The sequence below is a fragment of the Copadichromis virginalis genome, linkage group LG2 (assembly GCF_057382275.1).
Source record: "Copadichromis virginalis isolate Kocher_CV1m ecotype Utaka linkage group LG2, C_Virginalis_male_GT1.1, whole genome shotgun sequence".
NCBI lineage: Eukaryota > Metazoa > Chordata > Actinopteri > Cichliformes > Cichlidae > Copadichromis > Copadichromis virginalis.
In genome coordinates, this window is record NC_140619.1 from 24,304,068 (window position 1) to 24,327,454 (window position 23,387).

At 39.9% G+C, this 23,387-nt stretch overlaps 2 long non-coding RNA genes across 2 annotated transcripts; one reads left to right on the plus strand and one right to left on the minus strand.

Annotated features, from left to right (window-relative positions):
* The first annotated feature begins 1,184 nt into the window (after window positions 1–1,184).
* LOC146717341 (uncharacterized) lies at window positions 1,185–14,377 on the plus strand. Its single transcript, XR_014921897.1, has 3 exons — window positions 1,185–1,309; window positions 2,853–2,955; window positions 13,085–14,377. It is a non-coding gene; the product is annotated as an uncharacterized LOC146717341 (long non-coding RNA).
* Window positions 14,378–16,463: 2,086 nt separating this feature from the next.
* On the minus strand, window positions 16,464–22,997 carry LOC146717342 (uncharacterized). Its single transcript, XR_014921898.1, has 2 exons — window positions 22,776–22,997; window positions 16,464–17,069 (listed from the first exon to the last, which is right to left on the minus strand). It is a non-coding gene; the product is annotated as an uncharacterized LOC146717342 (long non-coding RNA).
* Between the last annotated feature and the right edge of the window lie 390 nt (window positions 22,998–23,387).

Consider the following 23,387-nt stretch of genomic DNA (forward strand, 5'->3'; position numbering starts at 1 on the left):
TGCACACACAGATATCCCCCTAAAATAGCTAAAACTAAAAACAAACTAAAAACTACTTCCAAAAACATTCAGCTTTGATATTAATGACTTTTTTGGGTTCATTGAGAACATGGTTGTTGTTCAATAATAAAATTATTCCTCAAAAATACAACTTGCCTAATAATTCTGCACTCCCTGTAGTTGAAGCTGTTATAGCTGCAAAGGATGGGCCGACATAACCTTTCATTAAAAAAAAAAAAAAAAAGGAAAAAAACGAACAGGATGCCACTTAAATTCATATATGTGTAAGGCAGATGAGTGAATACGTTTGGAAATATAGTGTATATGCAAAAATGTATTTGGGCATTAACCGTAACAGCAGTGGCGGTAAGGCTAAGCATATAATAGCTTTCAGACTGGTAGTGTGAGCGGGCAAGGGAACAAAATAGTGCACAGAGCATTTAAGTACATTCCCATGATCACCTGGAAATGTGTGGCAGTTGAGTGTATGCTGACCTCTGGTATTGAAACTAGTACTAGAGCTTTGATTCAAGTACATAATGTGACCAGCTTGATGTAATTATTTATTTCCTATGGTGATTGAAAAAAAATCGTAATTCTCGCTCATAGAAGTTTTAAGGACTTGGCTGTATTTTCAGCATTTACTTCCAAATGAAGAGCAGTGCATGCCAATCAAACTATAATGTGTAGATGTTAACAGGTGAAGAGTGTAAGCAAATGACAATAAGAATTTACATAAACCTAAACAGCAACAGCAGCCCACAAAGACAAACATGGATCCATTCTCTGAAATAATGACAGTTGCAGAGGAGTTGCACACACAAACGCTGGGACATTGAGCTCCTGCCCTGTGCTGCCAGCCCTTTCTGTTTTCTTAACCTGTCCTTTGTAAACATATGACATAAACAATACTCAGTACTGTACAGGATAAATGAGGGTTAATTGAAAATTAAAATAACTTACAATATTTAAGGTGGAAAAAAATGATATAAATAACTGACTGATGCTGACAAGCTGTCTTTAAATGTGCAATTAAGTTTGCATTTGCATTTTTGCACTCTCTGACTGCGTGGTAATATTTCAGTCAGGTGGCGGTGTGCAAATTATCCAAACTAATTGGGACATCATGCACAAACTGACTCCATCATCTCTGTCTGTTGTTTTTCTCTCCGCAGCAGGTCAGACTCACACACGGGCGACATGCTGCTACTTGTGTCTCGTGGAGCGCCCACATCGTCGGACACTTTCCACACTTGCCCACACACCACGACTGCATGCGTGCACTGTCTTCTCATCACAGTGTGTGCTTGTGAGTTCATAATAATCTAATAATCGCCTGTAAGCAATGGAAATAAAGAACAATCTGTTAGATTTCTGGAAATTCTGGACAAGTTGCCATGCAGGACTTTAGACAGTCAATGGCAAACTATTCCAATATCCAAATATTTGCTCAGACTAATGATCACCTAATTCTTTCTGTTTTCAGACAAAGTGCCTAACGGAGTTGACTTTTGCATTTTAAATTAGACTGGCTTGCTTTTTATAAGCTAATGTTGGTTGGTTATTGCTTACATTTGGTTTGCAGCATTTCTAAGTTTTTTAATTTCATACCAGTGACAACCAGATGAGTCTAGGGCAAATGCTATTGCTACCTGTGTGTCACCAGTAACAGCAGGGAAGAGACAAGATAGTGCTCCTCAGGGAATTCGAATGAGTATAGCTGACTGTGACAAAGAGAGTTGCAGAAGGGGGCCGAGCATGTGTGGTTCAGCAGAATTCTAAAAAACACAATTGCTTAGCATTGCATGGTTTTAATTGGGAATTGATGCCATGAGCAAAATTTCAAATTAAAATCTAAAATTATAAAACAGAAACTGAAAAAAGAGCACTTGTTAAGTAAGAGGCCCAAAGGACGGATGCTTGAGCGCCACCTTTCGTCTTTCTGTCCACTTGCCTGACCTTAACTGTTCAAATAGAGTCAAATGACACTTCTTCATACCTGAAACTGGATATTGGGCCATTTTATGTGGCAGGCAATGTATAGGGGAAAATTTGTTTAAATAATTTACCTTCCTGTTATACTGAAAGGGGGAAAAAAGCAGCGGATCCCCTAAGGCTCTTTTCATTGGGTACAGACATCCTGACTCCCAGCAAAGCTTACATAACACTGCGCTCCACCCGTGATCATCACAACTGTATCTTTCAACCTGTGCAGCACTGCATTTGCCTCACAGTAAAACAGGCTCGACTCCATGGCTAAACGAATGTTTCATCAGCGGGAGAGTGAAACTTTCTCTAATGCACTCTGACATGGCTATATATGAACACCACGCTCCATCTCCTTCTTACAAATAATGCATGTGAACTCACGAACGTCACAGATTCGCAGTTTATTTGCATTGCCACACCACAATGGCTGTGGAGGCTCTGACAGCGTATAGCAAGTTCAGTTTGTTTATGGGAAAGGGGATCGTTCAACTGAAAAATAACAACGGCAGAGTATGCTTAATAAAACCAGTGTGCAAACCCACTATTGTAATGCAGCCTGTATGAATAACACATTTCATTTTAATGGTTTTGTCTGCCTTACATGTCTAAAACAGCGATTTTGATCGATAACAGTATGTTGCATCATACATAAGGTTTCCTCAAAAATCAATCCAAACATTTCTGCCAGCGTGTGTGAGTACAATAATTCAGTCTCATTTAGCACAGAGAAAGATGAGATAGCACACTAGGATAGCTGTTGATTACATGAATTGATTTCCTGTTTGGAGCCCCTAATGACATTATGAATCAAGTACAAGTTACTACAAAGTATTTAACAACTAATGTTGTTTGATGTTTGTCAGTGGTGTGTATTGGCCAGAGGACAAAACACAGGAAGCTGTGATGGATTTGATGCCTGTCTGAAGTGTGGATAAATCTGGAACAGAGTGGGATGAAGATAACAAGGTAAGGCAATAGACTGGCATTGTGCCGCTTCATCTCTCTGTCTTTTTCGAGTCTTTCTCTGTCTTTACTGTATCATTCTCTTTCACCCTTCTTATCTCGCCATCTATCTTTTTGTCAGCTTTCGCCCTCTTTTACAATGCCAGCACATCTGTTCAGTCCTTTAACACCTCTGCTGTGCAGTGAATGATGTTGCCTTAAACCCCCGAAACATCAGAGATGCCAAAAAGCAGGGCAATAAAATAGAATCTCTCTCTTAAGAGCATTCCAAAGGTTATTAGCTATTGCCCACAGATAGGTGTTAACATCATTTTTCATTGTGGGAAACATTCCCCCTTCCAAGGAGAAGTGTAACTTTGTAAAACACATAAGTGATACACCCCACACAGCCCTCCTTCACTAACTTGTCTCAGGCACTGACTGATTTACTGTAATTCACTTTATTTTGTTTGTGCAGAGTATAAAACACAGTTGTGGATCAGAGTACAATTGCACTGAAGGTTATTTTCAAGAACAGCAAACTACACTTTTACAATCAGTCTCAATTCAGCAGTGTAATAAAAAAGGAAAAATGGCATGGAGGTCGTTTTGCTGATGTGAAAGAGACTCTTAATGGCATAATTTAATCTTGTTTTAGATGCTCTTCTTCTCTCTTTTTTCCCCTTTCTCTGATTAAATGTGATTAGGCTGCACAACACCTTTGCCATTTCTTAATGCAAATCTTCCTTTCAGCCCAATTAGTCTGTCTTCTAGAGCGCGCACTTCTATCTAAGCTGTCACTCGGCGGGGCTTAGCCTTCGCAAACTGTGTTTTTGCTTTAGGGCCCAATAAGGACGTGCCTCTTTCGGCTACTGACTGCCAGACAAGCATGAAGAATTTCTAAATTATGACAAGAAATCTGTGACTGAAGAGTGACAAATGCAGTGAAACTGTCACAGAAAAATATTTGGGTTATCCAAGTTTTAAAAGTTAATGGCGGTGCCATTTAGTAGTCTGTTTTCTGAACTGTGAACTATAGCGGCTCCACCAAACTTTTCCAAGGTTCTAAATATCAAGAAGTATCTCTAAATGACAAAGTTTAAAATTCAATGCATGCTTGCTTAAAATCAGACGCGATCATTCTATAACTGTCAAGAGTATTTGTAGTAACAAATACATACATATATGTATATAAATCGATGTGATGAGAAGGGAAAATGTGACCCCCATTCACAAAGATACAGTACTGTGTAAAAGTCTCGAGCCACTCCTAATTCCTTCATGGGGAAATGGGAACTAGCAATTGACTGAAACATCTGCAAACATACATAGATATACAGTAAATAATACTGTAAACAATCCAAAAGTGCTTTAAAGTCAGTTTTTTGGTATGACCACCTTTATTCTTCAGAACAGCCTGAAACTTTCTTGTCATTTTTTGAAGTAGTCTTCAGGAAAAGTTCCCCAGGCTTCTTGAAGGACAATCAAAGCTCTTGTTTAGATGTTGGCTGCCTTTACTTCTGTTATCTCTCAAAATGCTCTTACATTTCTTTTGTATCGGGAGGCCGAACCATGACCGCTGGTGTTTCACTGTGTGTTTTTCTATCCAGGTATGATTTTAATGTATTGGCTGAGTGGGATTGGGAATGTTTTCCACCATGGTTTTTCATGATGGAACAAATCATATTGCATATTGATTGAACCACAAACTTCCAAATTGGATTCATTACTCCAGAAGACGTATTGCCACTAATTTTCAGTCGAGTTCTTGTGTAATTTGACCTCAGCTTTGTCTCCCTTTCCTTCAGAATGGCTTATTGCCATATCTGCAAGTGTTCAGTGAACAGGATGGATCAATTGAAAGGCCAGCTGCATCTCTCAGCTCCTGTGTCAGGTCTTTGCTGAATTTCTTTTGCTATTTTTTAAGGACATGACATTCAGATAACTGTTCAACCACTGTAAATAGTTGTCCATCCACTTATTTCTTTGTCCTCCACTTGTCCAGTTTCCTCACTGCACACCATGACGAGTTATACCAAGTTTTCTAAAATAGCTAATAGCTCTTTAGGAATCACCTTGTTGATGCAAAATGCTATTTTATGCCTGTCAAACTGTGTTATCGTTGGCATTTTTCATAGATTGAACCAAAGACATGGGAACAAACTATGTGTTTTTGTAACAAGCTGTTAGTAACAAAGTGCCTAAAGATACCATTTAAAATTGATGCTTTGCTAAATTGTCTGTTATGTATAGACACAAAACTGATTCATCCCTTGAGGTGTTTTTTTATGCTTGAATATTCATAAGTCAGTGTTAAGAGGCTTAATAAACTAACAAACAAAAATTCCTTTGAAAAAGTGAAAGGACTGGACTGAAAATTAGTGGAAAAACAGCTAATGTCCACACAGAGGCTTTGAAAGACCTTCAGAAGGCCTGAAGAACTATTGCTCCAGACCACTTAAATATACAAAGACGTCTGGCCTCTTCAAAATAAAATACGAATAAATGAAAAGTGGCTCAAGGAATGGCATTCACCCCATTTCAACTAAGCTTATTAATAGGGACTTTGTGCATTCATTGGGAACAACCTAACTGTGGTTGATAACATTTGTTGATTTATAATATCTCTAAAGCCTAATAGTGATATTTTGGAACCACTGAGACACCTAAACATCAAGAGCAAATACTTTTAGGATTACTTTTTCTGTTATCTAGCAATAACTTTTGGATTACCCAACAAAAGGAATCACATTACCCTGCAACACTTTTGCATTACATTACAGTAAATGATTCAGTATCCTGCACTACAACAGACCACTGCTGACTGTGAGAGACAGAGCACCTTTTACTGTGTAATCATCAATGGTGTACTAGTACTGTGAGGCGACACCAACAGGACTCCTAAACAGATAACAAACAGACAGTTTGAGCTGCATATAACTAAATATACTTTGGATGCATTTAGTTTTTGATTAAATCACAGTTATTGATGATCATTCTGAAAAGTTTGTGCTGTAAATTCTGGTTTCACGGTGGTGTATTTGCTTAAAGCTGGCATTTCCATCATGACTGCTTTTCCTCACAGTGACCTTGTCAGCGCCTTGTCTGTCTGTCAGCTAGCTCTGCTAAAAAGGCTAAAGCAATCTGGCAGCCTCCCCTGTATAAAAGCGGGGTGGGAGGGGGTTGAAACAAGGGTGGAGGAAGGATGAGAGAGATGTGACCTTTCTACTTCCAGTGAAGTGTTTTTAGCTAAACAGCCTTTCAGAAATGAGCAAAATGACAGGTTGGCAAGTGTTGCACCTCAGAGAGAGATGGAGAGAGAGAGCATGCATGATTTTCCTCAAGATTTATTAGTCTTTTCTCTGATTAGACAGATTTTCAGTTTTCTGTTTAAATTGAAAATGCAAAGTTCATGTTTTTGAAACACCATGTTTCAGAGATTGGAAGCGCTTTTATTTAAAGAGTAAAAGGTGGAAAGCAACTTGAAAGCCAAAGACATGAGACCTCCACACACAATCATTCATTTATTGAAGTCTTTTAAAGTAATATGTGATTTCACTCATTTACAACCAGCTATTATATAGCACCATGTCCTTCTGAGGGAAACACAATGCATACTGATGCTGTCCTAGCTCCCCAAGGTCAACGCCGCAGAGCCCGCGTCTAATGTCACAGCTTTGGTGACGTTAAAGCGGGTATTCAAAATGCACTGAGATCTCCATCTGTGGGTGGTGGAGGGTAATGAGAAAGGCTGAGGAGAGGTCACTTATATGACCAGCATTGGCAGCGATGACTTTACTGAGATGCAGTCATGAAGTCAAAAACACACAATCTTTCTCGCTCTCTCTATCTCACACACACACACACACACACACACACACACACACACACACACACACACACACACACACACACACACACACACACACACACACACACACACAGGGTGGGTGCTCTCTCAACCAGAAAGGAGACTGAGATTGGAAATAAAGACCATCCTCTGTGTCTGAGGACTGTGAATAGGAGCAGTAATGTTTTCAATTTGAGCCCCAAGAGCAATAATGGAGCTCATTCTACACCACCTAGATACTGTAGTACTGTTCGCCTTAAAGCCTTAGGATTCTATCATCCTTCACCCTCTCAATTCCTCTCTTTTTGCCGTCTGTGTGCTGTTCATGAAGGGATTAATTTGTGGAATAAGGACTCTTTGGTAAAAAGAAGAAGAAAAAAGACTGAGAGACAGAATTGTGGAGAGAAGAGAAAGAGGATAAATAGATGAAGAGGTGTGGGGTAGATGAATAGGTCGGTGTTTGACAGCGGGCGTTATTTCAAATTCCAGCCTCTCGCATTTGAATGACATCTGCTTGAATCTGTTTCATTCATTCATGCAGTATAAGAATTCAATTTCATGGCATGGAGTCTTGAGGCACGTTTCCTGTATATCTCTACGTGCTAGCGTGCCACGGAGCGAGAGTCATTCTTCCTCTGCTGGAAAAGAAAGGGTAAATTCATTTGTGTCATGAAATGCAATCCAGGTTATTGTCTCTGCCCAGCTTCCAAGTATCCCATGAAAGACTTTTAATCATGCACCGGGGAAATAATGTTGTGAGATCTAACTGCTGAGCCAAAGGCAATTGTGAAATATTCAGATCTGAAATAAAAAAAAGAAAAAAAGACATGATTACCTTTGTTTACTGGAATATATTGATATAATAGGCTTGTGTATCCTTGAAAACTGCTATGTCAGAGCTCAGTAAGAAGAAATTCATAAAGTGCAGATGCGAAACTAAGATGTCATGTAATGTGGTCCGAGAAAGTAAACTTTTGATAGAAACTGGAGCTCCAAGGACAGCAGGAAAGAACAGCTTTAAAGGAAAAAAAAGCAACACAGTGGTCGCATTGTCAAAGCTCTGTGTTTTCTAAGTCCCTACATTTGACAAAAGAGTGCGCGAGTACAGAGACAAGGTAGTTCGTCTGACCTTTAAGAAATGCACAAAAGGGTGAAAAACCCAGAGACTAAGTGGAAGAGAGAGATTTTAAAGAAAAAGCAAGATGCTATTCTCTCAAATGAATGGATAGCAATGTTTTTTTTAAAATGCTGCTACATCTGCATGACTGAATTTCTTGCGCCATCAACCACAGAATCCAAAGTCTTTACCTTGTTTTTTTGTTTCTACTTTTACTTATTGCCCAAACAGTCAACGAGGCACCATCGAGGTTTGTTCTTTTGCATTTTCACTTAGACCAGAAAACAAAAAAATTGCGTTGCCAACAGCTAGCTTCTGTTCCTGTAAATGTTTTATGCGCCTGATTTATATGCAAGCAAAAACTGACTGTGCTTTATTCAGAGATTTCGTCAAACTGTCATCATAACTAAACCTTGCATATAAATCTCATTACAAAAGTGCAACAAAAAATTGACTTTGTTTCTTTCTTCAGATCAAATAGTCTCAAACCTCATAAAAGCTTGTCCTTGAAGTGAGAGGGATGAATCAGCAACCCAGTGCCTTTTAGTTATTAGTCTTAAATAATGCAGCGTAGCCACTTAATACATGTGCTTTAGACTAAAAGGTAGTGATCAAAGAGAAACACTGAGCAGGTCAGATGATGCTAGCGATGAATAACTGATGTCCTTGTGCATGTTTGTGTTCTAAGATGTGTATAACAGACATGACCCGATTCACATCGCATTGGTGAATGCCTTTGTTGATAGAGAAAAGTGGCAGTTTTCTGCCTACAGCTCTCATTTTGGAAAAGGCTCAGTGTAGGGTTTCACAGGGTTTAAATCAAAAGCATTTGATTATGGTATCCTATGCACCAAGAGCTTTTGCTTGATATTGTTGTCTCCTTTTTCGTTGAGATGGCGTTTAGAGGCTTTTGCATCTGAATTCTTTACAGATATAAACTTTTTTTTTTAATTCCCAAAGAGTTTTCTACACAATATCTTAGATGTTCCTAGGACTGCACTCAAGTACCACTGGTTACCTACCTGGGAACTGAAAAAGATTGCACCATAGCATGGAAATCCATACTTACCCGGAGCTGACATCTCCGAGGACCAATGCAGAGAGCGATGGCAGACGGTTATGCCTGAAAAGCACGAAGGTGATTTTCAAAAAGGAAAAATTAAAAACAAAACCACACACACAGATGCACCTCCAAAGTGTTTCAAAGGGGAGTTGTAATGAAACCTCGTGTTCATTTACGGCTCCTGTCTTTTTCAAGTGGAGGCAAGCTAGGACAGCTTCATCATGCCTGTCCAGGAATAGGGTGTGTGTGCCAATTCTGTGATGGCCAGCAGGTTTATCTAAGCTGACAGAGATGAATCTCCCAGCAGAGGGCTGGGCCTGTTCAGCTGTCCTGCTGAGGAGAGCCCACACCAGGGCTGACATTAAATTATTTCAGGAGGTAATTAGTCTTCTGTTTTTCACCAAGACACCAAATGGTCTTGATCTCATGCACACATCCGTGTTGTCTGTTTTAGATAGACTCGTACCGATAAAGAGGAAGAAATTAAACAAGTGAAACGAGCATCAGCTTTTCAGAAAACAGCGAACTTGGCTTACATTGTACAAATATTGTAGAACAAGTAAGAGCCCTTTTTACATGCAGATAGGATACAGTGAACAGCGAGAAGGTGTTAATTTTAACAAAAATGTCACTGCATATGAAATGCTAACAGGGCCACAGCTATTATACAGAATGAAAGAATCTCATCACCCATCCACTTTTCACTTTTCTCAGTTTCTAATTTTGTTAATGACATGTTAAAGACTGCTCTGGCTGACTTGATGGCAACAGACATTATTAACTTCAGTTATTCAATCAGTAGACCTTGAGAGAGAGGTGCTAAAGATATGATCACAACTCAACCAAGGTGTCAGGCTGTCTTTTTCTCTGTTTTTCCTTTGTCGTACAAGTGCTCCGTCCCAAACCGGGGAAGACTTTATTTATACCCTGCATCAAAAGTTAAAATTACCGTTGACTCCCTATCAAGGAAAATATGATTTGCCTGTCACGTTATAACTATCGTTGCCTTTATGGACTATATTATGCAAAGTCATGCAAATTAGATCGGCAGCCATCAGAGAAAACAACCCTTAATTTTGTCCTTCTGCTTTTCTTGTGTTTAGCGTGTAATGTGGTTATGTGTGCTGCCAGCAAATGAAAAGTCACTTTCATGGCGTATTACTTTCTCATGTTGCTTGTTGATCAAGTGGTGCATCTATAACCACTTTTTCATCCTAAAACAAATAAGTTCCCCCTTCCTTTCTTTATTTTTCATCAAAATAAACTATCCGTCTTGTTAAATTTGTCACGAGAAACCGTGACGACTTTGCAAGAACACCTCTACATGAACCATAAACGGTCTCTTTTTTAAAATCTGTTTATAAATGAGCCCACTGAAGCGAACACATCTTTAAAATAAATAGTCCCGTCTCTCCTTCTCATGTCCGCTGATAAAAGCTAACAGCGTCACATAGTAGTTTACAGTTACTTAGTTGAGCCTGTGGCTCTGTTCTCTCATTCAGTGGGTCATTTGAGGGGTAAAGAGTAATTTACCATGAAAATCCAATTGCTTTAATCTAATTTGCTTTGATATAATTCACAATAGGCTTACAGCCACAAAGCGTTTACCTAGCTGAAACAGTGGAATTGTCCCTGGGGTACAATTACAGTCCAACTACAGGTACTTGGCTCATAGAACATTAAATAACCAGAATCTCCTGCCACTGGATTTACAATGAAATGAAGATCAAAAAAGAAGAGAGAGCACAGATGCATGAAGATTTGTTTCATTTTGCTAAATCCATCCTAGCAAAGGACTAGCCAGAAACTCAGACACCTGAACGATTCACAAACAAAACTTTTCGTCATGTATTGCGATTATATCGTCACCAGTTTTAAATTCAAGATATTACTTAACGAAGTGTAGATGCAAAAAACCCATTTAAGAGCTGTAATTACTTTTTTTTTTTAAATAAAAAATATATATTCAGAGGAGCACATCAACTTTGTGAAAGCTCTGGACCGAGAGCCAAAATTTTCAGTCACCCCTACTGCTCCAATAATTGCAGAGGACACGCTGATTAATCTGTCGCATTCCTGCTGGAGCCAGCAGGAAGACGGCACAAATTCTGATGCTAAAGTGTTTCCACATGACACAGCATATGGAGCTTCGGTAATTCTTGACCAGAGGTGGTGATGCACCGCCGGCAAAGAAGTACATGGGGATAAATTAATAGGAATATAGTATTATCAATAGTTGCGTAGAGACCTGCGGCAACTGCGGAGAATCAGCTCCTCTCATCTCTGTCGTGAACAGTTTGTTCTGTCATAATAAACAGAGCATGACATTCGCTTCATTCAGGGAAGGAGATTCTGAGCTCCCTCCAGAGAAAAACAAAAACCCTCATTGATGTCTATCACCTTGTATCATTATTTAACGCCATAAATATTTCATCAAAAGTAGGCAGTGTGGATCTTTTTGTGTGTGTGTGTGTGGGGGGGGGGGGGCTGTGCAGTGGATCAGATGCTTCCCCTGCATCTCCCTCACTCCCTCACCTTCTTACTTTGTCCCCAAAGTAACCAAAATATCGTCGTCCCTGTGATATACTCATTGCTAACCCTCGCTGTCACTCCCCGTGCCACAGACAAAAGGACAGTGGCACCTCAGCCTATATCACAAAGCTAAATATTACCATCTTGTAAACCTTCCCCTTCACTTTTGCTGGCATCCTCCTGTCATAAGTCACTCCTGACATTCTTCCCTAACCTGCCTTAATCTCTTTATCACCAGTCTTCTTTTTGCAGAAAAAAAATGCTTTAGAGAGTCTTTCAGAGTTTTGTAATTTCCAGGCAAGAAAAAAACCTGCTATGTCATAAATTACATATTTAACTGACAGCTATATACGGAACAAGCATGTCGTTTATTATTTAGCTGATTTGCGATGCCATATTTCAGCTGTGCTACAAAACAGCATCACGTTATGGGTGTGGGTGGAGGAAGAAAAAAAAAGAAACCTTATTCTTTCTGGCACAAAAATAAAGTGTTACTTTGGCTCCTCCTCGATAATGCAGCGCTTTGTGACTCCAGGTGGAACTGAACCAGGCAGGAGACATGCCGGGACCATGTGACCTGCATGTAAAGTCTATCCTCTCTTGCTTCCCGGGAGCGTGTCGTGCAAGGGGTCTGTTCTCCGCGGTTTAAGGGCTGTCCATGCGACACATGATGCCAAGTGGTCACACGTCAAGCTGATTGCACATCGGATGCGTGAAAAACTGCAGGAAGAGTGAGAAAATGACAAAGGTGTGTCGCGCTCTCCCCTGCAGCCCTGACACCAGCACTTTGGGCTTGTCCTTCTGCTGAACCAAACCATTTCAGACAAATTGGCGGGGGGATATCGATTGTACATTCCGGATGCTTTGGTATCCTGTCGTCAACAGAGTCCAGACAGAGGGATTTAGAGAGGCCTGAGTTTGAAATGTGTTGGATTTGTAACTCACAGCAAGCCTCCTGCTTTACTATCCTTGACTTATTTTATTTCACAGGTCTGTAAGCCACTTCACAGTTAGACTAACTTCTCTCTGAAGCCATTCAAAGCGGCTGACCTGCACCTGTCGGAGGAACAGTTTTATTTTTTACATTTTTTTCTGTTTCGCCAGCTCACATATATGCACACCCCATTGTTTATCATTTCTCAATGTCATTTTGAATGAATTTTAAACCACATCAAGTCATATCCGTCTCAAATTATAAACCTCCATAATAGGTTGGAATAGATGTTCATGGTAGTCGGGGTTTGCTTGTTAGCATCTATGTAATTGTAATATATTGGTCAATGCATCTGAATTATGTGTTCCAACCCCTGCCAAGAAAAAGATGGCTATTTTTGTATCCTTTTGTGGAGCACAATATATATTCAGTTATATTCCGAAAAAGTCTAAGAATGTTCCTTTTAACTGCTCTTTTATTCAAATTTGATCACTGATGAATTGCTATATTGACGTATTTATTTAATATAATAGGCTATTTTGAAGGTGAATTCAAAAGCAACTACAGGAGAAGCAAGATTACAATGAATAACAACTCTATTATGTCCCTTGTCCTCTATCTCCCGTTTCCCTTCCTCTCTCTAATCTCATTTCTCAGGGGACCGGAGCAAGGAGGAAGGAAGTTTTCCCGTGGTATCACACAAGAGACTGCTCTTCCACAGGAGGAAAAATGAAGCGAATAAATAAAGAGAAAATCGAATTCCTTCAGCCGTTGCAGGAGTGCCAGCCAATGAATCAGCAGAATAAATTCTCTCCAGAGATAAACAAACATGATATTTCAGCCGGGAGCCATAGGACGGAAGGGCCTCTGTCGCTCTCGTAAAGTTCAGAGCGCTTCGGACCGTAAAAGAAGCCGCCTTCTCAATCAGGGAAGCCTCTGGCACGAAGGCCTTTTACAACTAAAGCTGTGTAATGAAAACCCACGGAAAACCTCACACGCATGCCCTCGACAAGGACTTTAACGCCGCAGATATACGGCCTCATATGGAAAACCATTAAAGTGGGATTCTGAAGCACAAGTGTCTCCCAACACACTGTCAACACACTAAGTGCTTGTAGTCTTGATTTACACATCTGCGAGCTGCACCGTGTCCTGCGTGCTGTACTAATAAAAAAATGCAGCTGTATCCTGATAGAAAACATGCCTTCAACTACGAAGCTTTTACTGGCTTGATTTCCAGTTTTCCTTCACTCGTATTTGCAAACACCTAGCGGTGATTTTAGTGTCTACACTTCGGTGATGGAACCCGCACATCACTGTGAATAGCGAGACGTTCGTGGTTTTTCTGTTGTCTTGTGGTAATGATAACAAGACAGAGTCAACATTTATGCTGTTGATTTAAAGGTCAACGTCTTGTGCGTGTTCACTTGGCTTTTTTGCACCTTAGGGCGAAAAAAAAAGAGAGCCACTCATGTGAAGTGAGACTTGAAAAGGAGAAGGCTGGAGGCTGTGTAGAGTGAGCATATAAGGGGGGAAACAAACATGTCAGTTTACGGGTATCGCTAATTTAAAAAGGATTATCTCAAAGGGTATTTCTGTTTGGAGTGTTCCTCAGCATCTACACTAGACTGACAATTTTGTACGTTTAGCAAAAGAGAGCTGTATCAGATTTCTTGGCTGAGGGTTCGTCTCTGCCTAATTTATTGGATTGCTTCCAAACAGACAACGAAACTCTTGCCTTGACAGGTTAAATGGCTCCCGCAACTTAGAGACACATTACTTTGGCACGGAAGGGGGTATGTTGGGAAAGCATGGCAAACTGCAAAGCTGCTCCTTTCGTCAAGGAAACAACACATAATTGGTCTTGGCACTTGAACTGTTAGCACTGTATAACACTTGTATGAGGATGTCAGCTATCTTTGTAGATAAATGGATTCCTGTGGAAATAAAAAGGGCACACAGCACACGTTTTGCTTTCTTTCTGTGTGATTACTATCATGACATTTTTAAGCATGTATTTTAGCAGGAAAAATGGGCATTTAAGCACATCCTGGGTTATTAAACATATCACTCCCTGGATTGTTGATTGTTTTTTCCTGTGCATTTCCCAACCCACGTTGTCCACCCAACGCCTATGGGGCTATCATACCCAAAATTATTAGATGTAGAAAACAATACAGACATAACAATGAATATTCACTGAGCAGAGACAACTTTATCTCAAATACAAGTAATATGGGCCAGCAATTGTGCTTAATATCTGCCACTTAACTCTGCTGGATTGCATTTATCAACTGTATTTCTAGCCTTTCTGGGCTGACACATTTCAGAGTGGCCCTTTTGTTGCCACTGTCTGCAACCCAGACTGATGAGGACAGTTTTAATAGCAATTCTCTCTCATATACAGAGATGCAGTTGTGACTGAGAGACACGCAAAAGCGCCACAGAGTTGAGATGCTGTAGCCGATTCGGTGATTTAGACAGGAAGGGCACTAGCTTCTTAAATCTTTTTCACAATGACGCCAACAAACACACTGACCACAGTGATATCCCAGATTGAATCTATCCAGTGTGAAAAGCTTTGATTCATGATTTCGTTTTCTTATACCCTACCTACCTTATTTTCTCATCCATCTGCAGCATTCTCTGCAGAAACATTCTCTCACTGTTTCTGCCATTCTTTGGAAAATAGGACAGTGACAAAAGAGTGACAGCAGGAGCCCAGACTTGATTTTTCATATGGCTCTTACCAGTATCAACTTCCTCATGACGAGCTGTCGTCCCAACTTGCACAGTGTAAAAAGTTACCACATGTAGTGTTGTGTTCAGGTACCCTGTCATATCCCAAATCCTTTGTTTGTTTTCTTTTAGTCTTGTATTTTTTTGTCTGTTTTTTTGTTTTGTTTTTTCCAGTGGCTACTCTGAAGCATGTTTCAAGCATGTGTGATGCCTGAAACGTGTGTGCGCCTATGGGCATGTGAGCATTTCTCATAAGGATGCAAGTTCTTTTGAATTAACGCATTCTTCACAGAAAATAAGTCAAGGCACTAAAAAAAATTAATGGAACCTTGTTTCCTTCACTGAGATGCTTATTTAACTGGTTCCACAGACCCGAAACATCGCACAAGGGTTAAAGCCCAAAATATGAGGGCTGCATCCCACCTCAGCATCTCCCTCAAAATCGATAACAACCACCGACATCGTGAATGACTGAGCTATCATCCTTCACTATTTATAGCGTGTGATGCTCTGTGAACCGTGAAATTAATAAATAGCATGCTCAGTAATTGCCTGGAAACCAAGCGCTGTGGCAAAGTGAGGTATAAAATCGGAGGCATCAGATGGGGTTCCTAATAAGTTGTCACATTATTGTCAATGACCTTCAAGCAATTAAAACAGTGGAGTAAAAGAGAGAGACAGGGGGTGGGGTGGAATGGAGGAGGGGTTAAGAGTGGTCGAATTGATGGGAGTGCAGGAGGACTCTATTAGGACGGGAGGATCTTCATTAAAAGGTACTGACTAAGAGAGGGTTAGTGCTCAGGAGAGCTGCGAGTTTGCCAGTGGCCCAGTTTAAGCAATCTTTTGCCTAATCTATTGGTGATGACATCGAGTGCCTTATAAAATCAAGATCTCCATGTTACCAAGCATCAGGGGCAACGAGGTGGAAAGCAGGTTGCTTGATGAGCACTCCTCCTGACTTGTGGTTCAACTTATGTTTCTTTTTCTTCAAAGAGCATTGGTAGAGCTGCAAGACTGCACATGTGCACATAGAATGCAGGCTTTTGTGCAGAAGACACTACTGTTACCACTTTTAAAGGGCCAAGGAGCCAAATAAACATACAATACATATATTATTACACCAATAAATACCATTAGGTCACACTTACCCCAAAACATTTACATATGCTATCTGTGTGTTTGCACACTAGAGCACTTAAAATAGATTTTAAGTGAGTGTCTGTGCAGGGTTGCATATGATATCACACTTGCTTGTTTCTTAATAATGCAGTGTTTAAAAAAGTGGGAATAACATAAATGGTTTGCAAACCTTTTTTAATGAAATAATAATGGTCCAACAAATAGTACAACAGCAACTTAGCAAATGTTGAAACTTAGTGTATTAGTTCTTAAACAATAAATAGACATGTACAGTTTTATAGTAGTAATCAGTACATTGACCAAAAATGTTAGTCAGCGAACACAATTTTGTTCATATACTCCAAAAAATACAATTTAAAAAATAAATAAAACAGCCTTCTCTGCACCCAAGCACATTTAAGATGCACTGAGGTGAAGTGGAAAACTTCTGAGTGGTTTATGTACACATACAGTCAAGAGCTATTTTATTAGGTGCACCTTGCTGGTATTGGTTTTGACCCCCTTCTTTCTTCAGAACTGTCTTAATTCCTTTTGGCACAGACTCCAGAGGTGCTGGAAGCATTCCTCAGAGAAGATAGTATCACACAGTTGCTGAAGATTTGCTGACTGCACATCCACGACATGAATCTCCTCTTCCACCGCATCACAAAGGTGCTCTGTTGGCTTGAGATCTGATGAACGTTGATCCCTTCTGAGTACAGTGATTTGTGATCCATGCATGGTGCATTATCCTGCCGGGTGCATCCATCTGAAGATGGTTACACTGTGGTCATAAAGGGATCCACATGGTCAGCAACAATGCTCAGGTACACCATTACACTATCACCTGCAGCCTGAACAATACAGCCTGATACAAAGCCGGATGGATCCATGCTTTTATGTTTAATTTTGTCCCTGCCATCCAAATGTCACAGCTGACATTACAACTCACTCAAACTAGGCAATTTTTTCCAATCGTCTATTGTCCAATTTTGGTGAGCGCATGCAAATTGTAGCCACAGGTCCCTGTTCTTAGCTTACAAAAGTGACACTAGGTGTGGTCTTCTGCTGTTGTAGCCCATCTGTGTATTCAGAGGTGCTCTTCTGTATATCTCTGGTGATGTTACTTCCTGTCAAGCTCAAAAGCAGTCTTGTTTTCCTCTGACCTCTGACATCAATGATCCCTTTTTTGCACAGAAAACTACTTTCTATTTCTCTTTATAAACTCTAGGGAATGTTATTTGGGAAAATCCCAGCAGATAAGCAGTTTCTGAAATAGAGCGGGGTGTCTGGCACCAACAATTATGTCACATCGAAGTCACTGAAATCACTTTTCTTCACCATTCCGATGCTCGCTTTGAACTCGAGCTATGTCAACATGCCTAAATGCACTGGGTTGCTGCCATGTGACTCGATACTGGCGAGCAGTTGAACAGGTGTACTAAATACACCTGTTATGTCTGTGTGTGTGTCTTTCAGCATGAATGGAGTCACAGATGTTTGGCACAACACATCGTGTTATCCAGATTAATGTCTGCTACAGGGAATTTAGTGTCTTCCTTTCCTCAGTAAGACAATGAAATAAGTGTTCAGGGAGTAACCTGACCACACCTGTCGTCCATTAAAGTATTTGGTACATGATGAGTATTTGGTGCAAAACAATACATCAAAAATGCATCTTGCTGTTTAGCATTTGAACTCCTATGTAAATAGGACAACCATTCACTTCACAGTGTTGTTTAAAGAAAATGCGATGCAACAGAGTGCTAAAGATGTTTATTTCAGCATTTATGAATTGTGTTGTAGGTGCCAAATTCAATTTGAGTACATGTACACGTAGAACAGCAGAAGTATTAGTCAATAGTGGCTTTCATGACACAGCAATCAGCAGTTTGTAAGCAAATTAGGTATTAAATAACATAATTAAATGACGGTGTAAAAACTGTAGCACAGAGACCAAAAATATACTTGGGATACACCAGCAGGTTCCACTCACTGTTGTCACATTACTTTTGTTTTTAACAGAATCTGTCAGAATGGATGTAAAAAAAAAAAACTAAAAAAAACCCTATGTAAATACATAATGCACATAAGTAAATATAGCATCTGTAGCGCTTGTATAGTAACTGAGAACATGGGAGAGAGAAAAATCTTTAGTTGATTTTTAGTCAGGAATGAGCAAGGAACCTCTCACTCATTAATTAGTCAACCTCTCTACCTGTGGGCCAGCCTGCCACACTCCACTGTGATTGATGGAACAAGAACAAAGGGAAGGGACCACGATTACTGATGAGAATTATAAATACGTTTCAATTAATAAAAATCCCCATTGGTACTTGTCTTACAAGGTCTGCAGGTAGCGTAGGTGTAAAAGTGGTGAACACTGTGATTTTTTTTGTGAAACAGTGAGATTGCAGGGGTGATACAGGAATAGAACAAGCGCGGTCTCCACTGGTATTCTAGATGAATGAACAGAGAAATAGGGAAGATGAGGGGGGGGAGAAAAGAGGACAAAACAAAGTGAGTGAGGGTAGGTGGAGAGAGAAAGAAAGGCGAGGGTGGATATCGCCCAGTGCTCTTTAATAACCAGGGCAGCGGAGGTTCAGGAACCAGACATGAGCAGCCCAGTGGACACTAGAAGAAGGGCAATGGGGTCACACGGCACAGAGGGGGAAGAGATACTGCATCACGCCCACGGGAGATTGATGTGTTTCCCAGCAATCTACAAGCCCATAAAAAAGGGCACTGTCTGCGGGCAAGCTTAAAAACCAACCAGGGAATTGGTGTACAAAAGTTCATCTGGCACTGTCATAACACTGCAGCATGACAACATAACCTAATAACTTCACTAGCTTTGCAGGTATCGTGGCTACTTTCCCTGAAGTACAAAGAGGGGGAGTTGTTTATTTGATCTGCAGTGGATGTACAGATGTGCACTTAAAAAAGTCTGAATTTCCTTCACCTCGATGCTGCCTGGAATCACATTAGTACTCATACTGAGTTATACAAATTCTTTACACGCTCTGCCCATTAGTGTGAGCAGGAACTGTTTAACCATATATTGGTTTGAGCACATAGGAATTTCCTGCTCAACCACTGGACACAGATTTGTTCTTGCGAAGTCACTGGCTAACTTAACAAACTATATCCTTGGCTCATTTCATGCTTGAATACTCAAGCCTTTACTTACATCCCTTTATATCCACCAAATGTCTCAAAGTTATTTTATTTTATTTACAAGTCATGTACTCCAAAGGAATTTCACTACTTTACCAAATCTGTCTACTAAGTAAATAAGAATCTCAATTTTCCCAGGCATTATAAGGACAAATAACACTACTTTGTTAAAGTAAAAGTCATGGATATTAAATGAAATTACATCTTTTTCGCACTCTTAACTTGTGAGAAAGGCCCTCAACACTGGAAAAACCTTGCAACTGCATTGAGGCTAACCTAGCCACTGCAAACTACAACCTTATTACCACCACATTTCAAGACTACAAAGAGGGAGTATTTCATACTCAAAAGACTCAATCTTCAAAGAGCTCCAGCTGATTCTTTGACACCTACCTGTGTTTGTAATGTTGCAAAACCCAAGGTAATTTCCTGTAATTCCAAGCAACATTTGCAAACGACATCCCGAGTACATACTATAACCTCCACAAGGACGCCACATTAGCATAAACATACCACATTAGGGCAATGAGCACATTACGCAATGGGCTCTTGTTATAATTCAAACAGCGGAAAATGCCCCTATTGGGTTTTAAAGGCCAGTATCTCCCACCAGGTCTCTGTGTCTTCTTCTTACAAAGCCACAGTATTGTCTTTTTAGTTGCATTGCAAGATCAAAGAGTATTTTGAACTGTGGCACCTTCTTTCAGAGCACCGAGGACGGTTGCATGAGCATCTTCAAAGGACAAGTTTTATTAATCACGACAGTGACTATGTCAACACGGCAAGGAGGTGAAAGGAATACATTTAGAGCTTAACACTGATGAGGGAAACATAGCCGTCTAAGCTTTGATTATGCAATGTTCACAGGAAAATATGTAACCCCCCCCAAAAAAAAGGTTATAAGCCCAACACGACTGAAAATAAATTGGAAACATTTGATTATATGTATTCAGCATCTGCTCAGCTCATTGTGTTCGTGTGAAGAGGTTTTATTCTCACAGTGAAGTATTGATCGTTTTAAACCTGCACCTGTCTTCACTCAAACGGAGTGCTCTTCAACCCATTCTGTGCTGCAGTAGTTATTCCCATGATGCTTTTTTCATGCTCCAAACGCTGTGTCAACCTGGGCAAGAGCTGCAGGGAATCTTTGAGTCAACACTGCCTCTTGTGGACTAAGACTGTAAATCCAGAGACACTGTAAACACCTGCAGTACAGTCCAGAGCAGATGCTGCAGTGAGAAACTGTTCATTATCCATATCTCCTGAAACCTCGTGGATGCCCATATTGAGCTGCTCTCATAGAGGAGAGTTCAACTCTTATCCGGGTAATGTGGTTAATCAATTAGAAGTCCTCGTCCCCTGAGGGTATTCACATTAACTTGAGTATAGGTTTTCACTTAGAGTGGATCAGTGATCTCTGCAGTGGCTTCCCCCTCCAGACTTCTTTCATTATCTAAAATGAGAGCATATTGAAGGGGGGCACAAAGGTGGAGCAGGCTGGGGGAGTGGTGGAGAGATTTGTGAGAGCAGGTCACATTTACGTTTCATGCCACACCTCGGCTGAGACGTCTCGTATATCCATCAAATGATATTATCCATCACCATCAGCCCTCCGCTGATAAAGAGAAATGACATGAGCTGCATTAAGAGAACATTTTTTTTAAAAAGTGACTCAGACAACTACAGTGTTCAGTCAGTGTCAAAAAGAAAGAAAATCATTGCAGCTCCTCGCTCCTCACCCACTGCAGTCTCGGTTTAGAGGAATCTATTCAAAACCTCACATAATTCCCTGCATTCAATCTCATCCATACAAATCTGTTCATTCTTTCTAGCACAATATTCTATTCAGTGTTTTCTCTGTTCAATCTCTGTGCCTGGCCTCACTCTCTGTCTCTGGTCTGTTGCAGTCATCTTTAACAGGACCCTCCTCCTGTTCTCTGACAGCCATACTTTGTCCTCAGTTGATTCTGCAGTCTCGCAGTAGTTGATAAAAAGGACTTGAAATAAGTAAAGCACAACGATGGCATAACAAGTTTGGGAAAAACTCATAAAACATGTTTCATTATTTATAGAGTTGTCAAGCAAGTAGTTATATCAAAAATGATTCGTTGCAGGTAAGTGTAACTACTGTTGAAGTCGGTGAGGAGAAAATAATTTTTCTTCAAAATAAATTAATCTGTAATTCTATATATAATTTGCTGTTGGTAATGCTTCTGTATATATCAGTATAATCTGTGAATTTCGTTTTGCACCTCTTTGCATAAGTATAGTTTTATCAAAATGATACACTTCCTTCTATGAATTTGCTTAGTGTGAAAATGAAAAGATGCCTCCATCTGGAGATTTTTAATGAGGACGGTTCATTTTTTTCCTAATGCACAGCTGCAGGAACTGCTTATGTCACCGTGACACACACATTCACTGCCCAATTCTGTGGCACTTAATCGAATGGTTACAGATTTGTTCTTGTAATATATGTTTAAGTCAATACTTGGGCAAATCAGTAACTTTAATTCTTTTGTCAACTGGATTTCTTTTTCGACTAAATACCTAATTTTCTTAGTTCACATATATTTACTACATTATTAGGAAATATAAAAACTAAATTTTCTCCTATTCTTTAAGTGTGCTCATTGTACAGTTATGGCTTATGCAAGTTTTAAGTAAAGATATTTAAAGAAGGTAATTTTGAGAAATGCTTTTTTGGCTGGTATTTATGTGGAAATATTCATTCTCGTGTTTCTACACACAATATACATCACCGAACCAAGTTAGCTTAGTGCAGAGACAACAAATATAGAAACAAATATGTTTAAAGAAGTAACATAGCAGCATGAAAAAGTAACTAATTAATACTTTGCATTTCTTTTGTAATCTGTACAAAAGAAGATTAAAAAAACAGCAACAGACCATTAGCAGTTCTAGGCTATCTTTAAGTTCTAAGCTAAGTTTACCCTCTTGCTAACTTAGCTTAGCACTTCTTGCTAACGTAGCTTAGCAGATCTTGCTAACAGAAAATTCACTCACTTTTCATGGAACCAAATTTTTCCATTAAATGTCACTGGTTAATTTAAGATGTGTGATGGTCAAAAAAGAATTGACTACAAACTCGCTCTCTGTGCAATCACTTTATCTTCCTCTCCGTCATTTACAATATATAGGGTTTTCAAAGTTAAAATGGATCTGGGATGGCAAGAACATACATAAAGATCCCTATCTAACCACGGATATAGTTGTTGGAAAATCAGATTTTGTGTATTTGTAAAAGTGATGAAACAATAGAGGATAAAAACCTGCCCTACTGATCACTTGCCTTTCCACTGACTGACTCTCATCTGTCCTCCAGCCTCTATCTTCAGATCCCCTTTCCATCACTGACTCGCCGAAACAGTCTGTTCCCCTTCCAGTACTCCATCACAGCAGCACGGAGCCCTGGAGATGTCTCCCTGGTAGCGAGTGATGTAGTGGGCTATGCTAACAGACCCTCTCGGCCACTATTATTAACCAGGCACAGCCCTCATTTCTCAAAGCCTGCAGAAACACATGCACAGAACTACAAATAGACAAGAAGTCCAGAAAAAGATGAAAAAGACACACCTACAAAAACCCACACAGACACTTCACTCAATTCTTCACCGTGGATAAGCAGACATTGCATGTTTTCGTTTGTTAAAATTAATGTTGCAACAACTGCATTTGATTTAACTTTAATTTGGTAGTTGAATTAATGAATTGGCAGCGGTGCATTACAGTGATGACAAGACTATTTTTCTGTGCCCCACAACTGCAGTAGCCAATGATAAAAGCAGTATTATTACCACAGTATGCAATATTCAAACAAGAGATTTGTCATCTAATGAAGAGAATTACATTTCAGACTGCATGTATAATTCATTGCCATCAACCTTAATCCAGTACTCAGCGC